Raw genomic sequence first — 10,368 nt, 5'->3', positions numbered from 1 at the left:
AGAACGTTGGTATGTCAAGCCTACATGTCTTTTTTGTGCTTAACTATTAGTTAAGTTCTTTTACATTGCAAGTAAATCAATGTTACTTATATGCCCTTCATCATTACTGAGTTTGAGTTGGGCCCTATTTCTAGAGTTGGTATAACTGGTGGGGTGACTTTCGTCTGTTTATCCATACCCTATCAAATTATCTATTTAATTTACTATTTAACTTGTTAGAGATTGAGTTATAAAATGTTATGTGTGATTGTGTCCAGGCCAAGTACATTACAAAAGAAGTTGAAGATACGATCGAGAAAAATATTGATGTTACTTCTTGGGAGCAAGAGTTTGTCATCGACTTCTTAGTCAAGAGATTGGGTGTCTATACTGTAAACTTTATTGTTTGGCTTTTTTCTAAACTTTATCGTATTTTAAAAACACTATGTTTTTTCATAATAGAAATAAGGTAATCAGGAATCCCCAGTTGGCTACAAAGGTGAAGCAATATGGTGCAACAATTAAGATGGATTACGGGTTGGTATATTGGAATTCAAAATTGGAGCATGAACACATAAGGCTATCAGTGTTGCCCAGAATCTTCTTAACGAATAATGAAAAACACAATGAACGAATAAACACAAACTAACCTTGATTGAATGAATACAAATTGTGAATATGTACAAGTGAATGAATAAGAGAGTTGTTTTTACAATAGAAATCCTAACCCTATTTATACTAATTGAAGAGGTGCGAATCCAATAAACGTGTCTCTTCACGAACAGTCATGTCTTTTGATCTTGTGGTTGATAATGATTCTCGAAGAGGTATGTCAATTCGTAGCCACAAGTCTTGAACCGTCGCATCCTTTTGTTACACACCTTTTCGAATTGGGGAAGTAGTTTTCAACTTCTGATTTGTCATGTTTAGTCCCCGAACTTCATAACCGCCATATAACTAACTATATACTAATTACATAATGAACCCTAATACTTATAGGATGTGAAGAGATTATGTTTTCATTCACCCCCTAATCTCGAACATCCTTAAGTTGCACCTTGATCTTTCTCCATGCCTTGCTTGCCATCATGTGCTTGTTGAAGTAGGGCATTGCAGTCTTCTTTGATTGCCATTAGGAGAGTTGGTTCCTCGTCTTCCTGCACCAGATTTGATTCTGCTTCTCTTTGATTTGATTCAGGACAATCTGAGGCATAATGACCAAACTTTTGGCAATTGTAGCATTTAATCTTGCTTAAATCCTTCCCGAACTTCCTTTGGTTGCTTCTATTCTTGTAAGCATCATGTGATGAATCTTGATCATCATCTTCTTGTTTGAACTTTCCATCACGCCATTTGTCTTGCGATGAGTTGAACCTTCCTTGTCCATTCTTCCCAAAACGCCTTCCACGACCATAGTTCTTGTCACGTCGTGTATACATAAGTTTCTCTTGATTATATACCGGGTTTTCATCCACCAAACCGATCCTTTCTTCATAGGCTTTCAACCTTCCAATTGTCTCGTCTAGCGTCATTGTTTCTAAATCAGCGAATTGTTCAATGGTTGCAACAATTTGAACGAACCTTTTTGGTACAGAACTCAGAAGTTTCCGTACTAAAGTTGGTTGGTCAAAGGTTGATCCAAGACCACTTGCCCTCGTGACAATGCTATTTAGTCTTGCAGTGAACGAATCGATAGTGTCTTCCTCCTTCATCTTTAACATCTCAAACTCTGTTTTGAGCGTTTGAAGACGTGCCTTTTGCACTCGATCTGCACCGACGTGTCTAGTCTTTAATGCATCCCAAATTTCTTTTGCACTCTTGCAACTTGCAACTTGTATTATCATATCTTCCGGTAGTGCTTGAAATAAATAAGCGGTCGCCATCATATCCTTCTTTTCATCCGCTTGCGTATTTTCTTTTGGTTCTATCATTTCCCATAAACCGTTTGCCCTCAAAATGGTTTTTATACGGATTGCCCATACCGTATAATTTGTAGACTTTAAAATAGGACACTGAAACTGGGAGAACGAACTACCCTCTCTAATTACTACCGCGTTTGACGGAGAGGCTCCTCCTGAATCCGCCATAATTTCTTTTCCAACAATTTTCACTTTCTAAACTTTGATTTTCTCCTAAAACCGAAGTCTATGATTCCAAAAAAATTCACACTAACTTTCTAACGTGGAATCAAAACAATTTCTAAACCTTATATAAATTCCAGAAAAAAATAGAACGTAGAACCTGGAATTTGCGAACCGACTGACTTCTCTTTATCGTGATTCTCCGTACGGTTTTCTGACTTTTCTTAACAACCCTCTTGGCTGCGTTTTTTCTTCTTCTTGATTCGCGACTCTCTAAACAAAATCAGCCCCAAACCCGCTTGATTTGTGACTAAACTTTTCAACCGAACACCCTCTTGATGCTTTAATATCACAAAACTTCTCAGATTTTGTGTCTTTTGCAAATTTCAAACAACCCAAACTTCTCAGATTTGCGATTGCTTCTTCAAACCTTAAACCGGAATACAAACTTCTCAGATTTGCTTCCGTCTTCTTAACCCGAATCGTAGCCTCTTGCCGTGATTTGAATTAACAAAAAAAAAACTTAGAATCTGAACACCCTCAGTGATGATCAGATAAAAACTCGAACACCCTCCTGATGAACGATTATGAACGAACAACAATCGTACCCGCTTGATGCGATTGGTGTTAAAACTTAACGAAAAACAACCCAATCAACGCCTCCTGCGTGATCAGAATTGTCAGGGAATTCAACCACCCGCCTGATGATTATCTTCCCGAAACGAATTTGAGCCCTAGGCTCTGATACCACTGTTGCCCAGAATCTTCTTAACGAATAATGAAAAACACAATGAACGAATAAACACAAACTAACCTTGATTGAATGAATACAAATTGTGAATATGTACAAGTGAATGAATAAGAGAGTTGTTTTTACAATAGAAATCCTAACCCTATTTATACTAATTGAAGATGTGCGAATTCAATAAACGTGTCTCTTCACGAACAGTCATGTCTTTTGATCTTGTGGTTGATAATGATTCTCGAAGAGGTATGTCAATTCGTAGCCACAAGTCTTGAACCGTCGCATCCTTTTGTTACACACCTTTTCGAATTGGGGAAGTAGTTTTCAACTTCTGATTTGTCATGTTTAGTCCCCGAACTTCATAACCGCCATATAACTAACTATATACTAATTACATAATGAACCCTAATACTTATAGGATGTGAAGAGATTATGTTTTCAATCAACAAGTTTGACCAAGGAGAGATAATATGTGACATGTTTGCAGGTATTGGTCCTTTCGCTATTCCAGCTACCCGAAAAGGATGTTTAATTTATGCTAATGATCTCAATCCAGATGTTCCTTATCTGAATCGGTCAACCACTTCACTACTTCCATGACTTAAAAGTCTAATGATAGAAGAATCGACTGCAACAAAACTTTCTAAACTAGACTAGAATATAATAATCTTTCGTAGCAATCAAGGTTGAGTTGGATCCATTAGGTTCTTTGATTTTTTCAGAGGAGTATAGCATGATGAGCCCAAGTTACGTCAGCTCCAGATGATTATTATATTTCTAAAAGTGGAAACATAACACCAGCTCTTCTTAAAGGATTGGGGAGTTCTGATTGGAAGGTGATGATGCTTTTATAATTAGCTTAAATTAATAAATAAGAAAACATTCATTTTGACATTGTTTTTTGTTTTAGTTTTGGTCTGGTTCTTATTGAATCTATTGAAGTAGTGAATAAAATTGTGGAAGCGGCTAACAAGCGTATTCAGCCCGCTGGAACAGATACCTTTTATAATTTTTAGATATATTTTTTTTGCAATATATAAATGAACCTAATGTAGGTTGGTTTCGTCTTTTACACCTTTTTTTATCTTTTCTTAGTGGAATTGTATGGGGTTCTTAGAGCTCGGGGTTATGACATCAACAAAAACTCAATTATGGCTACTCTGACATCTATAAGTGGTCTTGCATCTACTATGGGACCTGCAATAAAGAAGTTTAGCAAGGTCAACAAATACGCCCAATCTCCATCTATATATAAATAGATTCGGTCTTTATAACCAATGGATTTAACAATTGTAATATATGCTTTTCTTGCAAGGAATTTGGTTAGATGTTGTCAAATGCCTCAGTGACAATAAAAAGAACAAGAGAGAATGTACTTTGAAAACTTTGGATGCTTGGGTGGTTGTTACCCATCTTGATAAAATGTTAGGTGTTTTATGTATTATATTTTTTTCTATTAGAGTTGCATTAATATCTAAATTTGTGCAATCTAATTATACTTAACGGTATTAATCGTGACTTTTGGTTATTTGTAGGTACCGAGTATTACTATTTCTTTGATGCAAAACTTGGCGCAGTTTGCGTGTCTTAGGTCAATGCACCGTCATTCGTGCAAGCAACAAATTTGTTTTCTCAGTTTCATGTTGTCTCACAGATGCACACACCTGTTGCCTCAAGTGGAGGACAACCTTTGATGTTTTCTGCAAAGCAAGGTCGACCGACTGTTTGATTAGTTGTTTTCCTTATGAAACATGTCTGTATGTTTGTCTAATTCAACTTGATTATTTGCTGCAACACGGGGGGGGGGGGGGGGGGGGGGGGGGGGGGGGGTTCCATCTAGCGTTTGTATATGTTCGTAATTTGTAAGCCCCCAACCGCAACGCAGTGGGGTTCCATCTATTTGATATTAAGTATAAAAGCAAAGCAAATATTAGGTAAACTCAATGACATGTATGATCATTTTTTATAAAGCCAATATTAGGTAAACTCAATGGCGGCGGCGGCGGCGGTGGTGAGGGTGGTGGTGGCCGTCGTCATGGTAATCATAGTGGTAGTCGTAGTAGTAGTAGTAGTGGTAGACGACATCGTAGTCGTAGTCGTCGTCGTGATGGGGGGTGTTCCATCTAGCGTTTGTATACGTTCGTAATTTGTAAGCCCCCAACCGCAACGCGGTGGGGGTTCCATCTATTTGATATTAAGTATAAAAGCAAAGCAAATATTAGGTAAACTCAATGACATGTATGATCATTTTTTATAAAGCCAATATTAGGTAAACTCAATGGCGACGGCGGCGGCGGTGGTGAGGGTGGTGGTGGCCGTCGTCATGGTAATCATAGTGGTAGTAGTAGTAGTGGTAGACGACATTGTAGTCGTAGTCGTAGTCGTGATGGTATGGGTAATTAGTTTATACATATTATAAACCAATGTAAGCACATCTTTCTCTTAGGATTACATTTGTCTATAGTACAATAACAGACTTTGTGTAGATTTTCAATATTGTATAAGAGCATCTAATGATCCTTCAGAACCAAGTCATTTCCGCTTTATATTTGATTTTTTTTTCTTTTAAAATCAGACACCAACCTAAATCTTAAAAAGTGAATGCAAAAAATGCACCAAAGATCCGTGAAGAAATGCAAAAATCTGTTAAGATCATAAAACGACCGATAAAAACATGTCGATTCTCCCTCTTGGGTATCGTAGATTCCGTCAAGTTTGTGTAGATTTTCAATAATTACAGTTGAATCGTTTTGAAAATCGTTGGATTGTCTTGTTTGACCAACCAAACAACTATAATTCATGCAATTGAGATTTGGGTACAATCAAACAAATAAGGTGTTAAAGCTTAAAAAGAATGGGCAAATGCTAAAAGATCACATGGACTTTCATTGAATTACATAAAAAGTTCTTAGCCGAATCCGATTCTCATTAGTTCTCCCAAACATTAGTATAGTGATTTAGCGGATTTCGGATTTTGCTTCAACAGCAGATAAAACTAAAAAAAAGTAAGAACAAAATTTAAAATTTCTTTATAATCATATAATGTATCTTACAAAAATTCTGTTGTATAAAAATACTCTCATTTTTTCAATAAATGAATTGAATCCTATTACATCTCTTCTGAGTAATCGCTTGATCGAGTTTTACAATAAGACATTTAAGGGTTTCTTCTTAAAGAGCCTAGAATTTGGAAACCGAGTCTGAGTAACATGGGTAAGTGCGGGTGAAGAGAAGCAAACGACAACAGCAGTTAGATTATCAGCCGAGTGAAGGCATGATGCTTGAGCAATGAGCTCTTTTGCACAGCGTTGAGGGTCATTATGCTGCCTTAGTTGACACCGAACAAGAGCCACTGCTTCTTGGTTTGACATCACATCCCATATCCCATCACACGCAATGATCATAAACTCATCATTATCCGTCAACACCATTTGTCTCACATCTGGTTCAGCAATCACCAACTTATCCTTCTTCATGTGCCAGTCTCCAAGCGCACGGGTCACACTAAGTTGACCATTCAGGTACCCGTCTTCATCAAAGTAACCACCTAACCTCTCGCACCTTTCCTTTTCTTGTAAACAAGTTGACCCCCTGTGGTCTTGAGTCATCTGTGTTGCCGACCCGTTCCTACATAGGACCGCACGAGAGTCACCAGCATTGGCTATTATTATATATCTTCCCACGATCAAAACAGTTAAAGCTGTCGTCCCACAATAATCGCTCACACTGCATTCGTCAGCTAAGGCTAAGTCAGCCTGTAAAAATGCTTTGTTATGTGATTCTTCCACTTGTTTTAAGAACAAATCATCTGCATCTGAAGCGCCAGTTGGTGCTGCTTGTGGTAGATCCGAATCCTCAAAGAATAACCTCATGGCATGTTCTTTAACATAAGAATGCTGCCTCGGACCCATTATGACCGTCAAATAGAGCGTAGAATGAACTTGCGAGACCCCACTTGTAAGCATCACCCAGATGCTTTGAGAGATCATCGATCATGATATGTTGGTCTTCGTTTGATCTGCGTGGTCCAATGTCCGTATGACCTCCTGACCTGATGCTTGTTGGACAGAAACTCCTTGCAGTAGACTCTACAACAGTATTACTCTTGATATTCACAGAGCAGCTTACAGCCTGAAAAAACAGATAGCAATAGGTCAGCACTATCAATAAATAAACCATAAAAACAGCCAAAAAAGTAACAAAATATTGATAAAATATTGACACGCTGTGATCAAAAGAAACACCATAAAACCCTAATTAACACATAGTTCAAAAGTAACAAAGAAATTACCAAATTCTCAGAGATGGAGATCGAAACCGATGCGGATTCCGGTGAAACAGCGGCGAGTTTCAAGAGACCTGAATTGAATTGATCACACATCATCTCTGCTGCTCCAGCAATCACCTTCTGATATCGTATGTAGTGTAGGGTTTTTGTATGCGTAAAGTGAAAAAAGGTTGAAGAAATTGAGGGTAATTTTGAAGCTATTTGTTTATATAGTACGCGCTGCGTGTACCTCAATCAACTGAAATATACGCGCCATTTTGATTATGTGGCCCATAATAATCCAAAAATATTATTAATATAGTTTGAAATTTTAAAAATACCGATAAATTTGGTATCGTAACTACTTCCATTATTTTTATTATTATTTTTTTATCACTAGTTAGAGTAATGGATTACACATTTAATATATTAGAAACAAAATGAAAAGAAAACGTTATCTTAATATTGAAAAACTTATTTAAAGTTATAATTTAATATTTTTATTAAGGTTTTAAGTAATGTTTAAAAAAACTGTTTTTTTTAATCTAAAAGAACAAACCAATAAGACTGTGTATGATAGGGCATGTAATCATGGGCGTAGCTTTGAAGGGGCCGGGAGGGGCGCCCGACCCCCCCGAACTTTTCGCTCAGTAGTGTTATGTATGTACGTTTCGTATAGAATTTGTTAGATATATACGTTTTCGACCCCCCCGAACTTTTCGCTCAGTAGTGTTATGTATGTACGTTTCGTATAGAATTTGTTAGATATATACGTTTTCGACCCCCCGATTTTATAATTTTTAAGGTATAATTTTAGGTCCGGTGACTTCCGACCCCCCGGTCAGAAATCTCAAGCTTCGCCACTGCGTGTAATCCCTTATTCATACCATTTCACACCACACACCAATGCCCTTCTAGGCGTTAAATGGGGAAAACTCGGTTGGACCATGATACATTTCATCGGTGAAAATTTGTGAAGGCCAAGAATTATGAAAACTTGTGAAGGCCAAGAATTATGTTGGCAACCATCAAGGCATTAGATAAAAAAATTCTTTTTTTTACCTATACAAACTCATTATCTCACAATTCTTATACACATTCTTTACAAACAAAAAAACATCAAAATACATCCCTATAAAAGTCCCTTAGGGGGTCGGGGCTCCCCGTTATGAACCATGTGTCACGCGTGGTGTAGCGTGATACACCGCCGCCACCCAATTCCAAAACGCGTGAACTTGATAACTCGTGGTGGTGACAATGCATGAAGATTTCTTCCCAAACATCCTTGCTTCCTTCACCTTCACATGATATCATGGGTGTGGTGAGTGATGGCACCTCCACTAAAATCCATCACTTGTGATGGAACCAATTTCGATGACATGCGGAGAATGATTGGGTGTGGTGAGTGATAGAAAGTGGAGCGCCCCTACCCCCTTATACACATTTTCTACAAACAAAAAAACATCAAGATGCATCCCTATGAAAATCCATACAATCCCAAGCTCCAAGCACCCCGACAAGGCCCAACCCGTCCAAAGCACCACCACTGCACCAAACACCCAAATGCAATTATCCGATTAGTCTATATTTATTAGAGAATGTCGACATTCCGAATCATAATCTTTATAGCATGATACGTGTAAGTCCCGTAAAGGATCCTTCAATGATATCAAACTTAATCTTGTGTGAGTGCGGAAAACAAACACAAGATGATTCAAGTATGTTAATAACCGAAACAAGAATTAATCAAACACAAACTAGAACTTGCATTCACCGATTGAAAGATGACTGATACAAGAACTCTACTTGGTTTCGGCTGGCTATGATCTCCACAAACTAATCAACCTCAAACCAATGTATGAGGTTTGCTTATATACTAAACAGGTGGGCTGAAACCCCCTTGAAGCCCAACCGAAACCATCATTTACCCAAACACTATTCAAGACCCAAAACATTAATAAAAACAAAGTTACATAATCAACCTTGATCTATTGGTAACCCTCTATGTATAAACGTTCAGGTTCCAACAATCTCCCCTAGGTTTATGCATAAATAAAAACTACTTAAGAATAGAAAACTTTATGAACAAATTTACCTAAGAAAAACAAAAAAAAAACATGCTCAGCCGGTGTATCGGATCATTTTCAGAAAATTCACAAGCACTTGAAACTTTGAGCTACTGACAGGTTTTGTGAACAAATCGGTAGCATTTGCATCTATGTCGATTTGCTCCATTTTGATAAGACCTCTGTCAAAACAGTCTCGTATAAAATGGACTTTAATGTAAATGTGCTTGGTTTTTTAGTGGAAGACAAGATTTTTCACAATTTGAATAACAGTATCATTCACAGTAAATGGTAGTAGCCAAACCGTAATCCTACAATTGATGTTGCATCCACACCATTTGTGAGCAAGACGCAGAAGCAGCAACGTATTCTGCCTCAGCTGTGGAGATCGCCACCGTTTGCTATTTCTTGCATTGCCAAGAAATGAGCCTGTCACCCAAAAATTGGCATCTAGCTGATGCTGAGCCCGTAAAGGATCTTTCAATGATATCAAACTTAATCTTGTGTGAGTGCGGAAAACAAACACAAGATGATTCAAGTATGTTAATAACCGAAACAAGAATTAATCAAACACAAACCAGAACTTGCATTCACCGATTGAATGATGACTAATACAAGAACTCTACTTGGTTTCTGCTGGCTATGATCTCCACACACTGATCAACCTCAAACCAATGTATGAGGTTTGCTTATATACTAAACAGGTGGGCTGAAACCCCCTTAAAGCCCAGCCGAAACCATCATTGACCCAAACACTATTCACGACCCAAAACATTAATAAAAACAAAGTTACATAATCAACCCTGATCTATGGGTAACCCTCTATGTTTAAACCTTCAGGTTCCAACAATCTCCCCCTAGGTTTATAGCATAAAGGTCCTTCAGTCTCTAACTGCCTCCACTGCCTCTTTGTAACCACCAAAGCCTTTCTTACTAATGTGAAGAACTCTAGCAACAGCTGTAGTCCAACTTTTAGCAATATCCTCGTACTTCTCGGTAGATCTGATCTGATTTTGAGCTAGCGCTTCCAAACTCTCTCTATCTAAATTCAGCAAATCTACTGGATCAGTTAAATGAAAGCTCACATCACCTTCACACACAATCAATGCCTGCCCCAATGTTTCATCGTATTCCCAGAAGTGCATGGTCTTCAGAATACCATTGGGAATCTTCTTGACCAGCGGAATTGTCTTCTCTTTGTCAGTTGGCGGCCACGAAACAATCTTCACT

The 10,368-nt window shown here is 37.9% G+C and overlaps 1 long non-coding RNA gene and 1 pseudogene across 1 annotated transcript; one reads left to right on the top strand and one right to left on the bottom strand.

The window, feature by feature from the left end:
* Positions 1 to 3,268: 3,268 nt before the first annotated feature.
* Positions 3,269 to 4,557, top strand: LOC110934879. The gene is made up of 3 exons (XR_002588700.2): positions 3,269 to 3,641; positions 3,901 to 4,229; positions 4,341 to 4,557. It is a non-coding gene; the product is annotated as an uncharacterized LOC110934879 (long non-coding RNA).
* Positions 4,558 to 5,885: 1,328 nt separating this feature from the next.
* Positions 5,886 to 7,247, bottom strand: LOC110934880 (annotated as a pseudogene).
* Between the last annotated feature and the right edge of the window lie 3,121 nt (positions 7,248 to 10,368).

The sequence above is a fragment of the Helianthus annuus genome, chromosome 4, assembly GCF_002127325.2.
Source record: "Helianthus annuus cultivar XRQ/B chromosome 4, HanXRQr2.0-SUNRISE, whole genome shotgun sequence".
In the NCBI taxonomy this organism is placed as follows: Eukaryota; Viridiplantae; Streptophyta; class Magnoliopsida; order Asterales; family Asteraceae; genus Helianthus; species Helianthus annuus.
The sequence above is the reverse complement of the archived record's forward strand: the minus strand, read 5'-3'. Positions and strand labels throughout refer to the sequence as shown.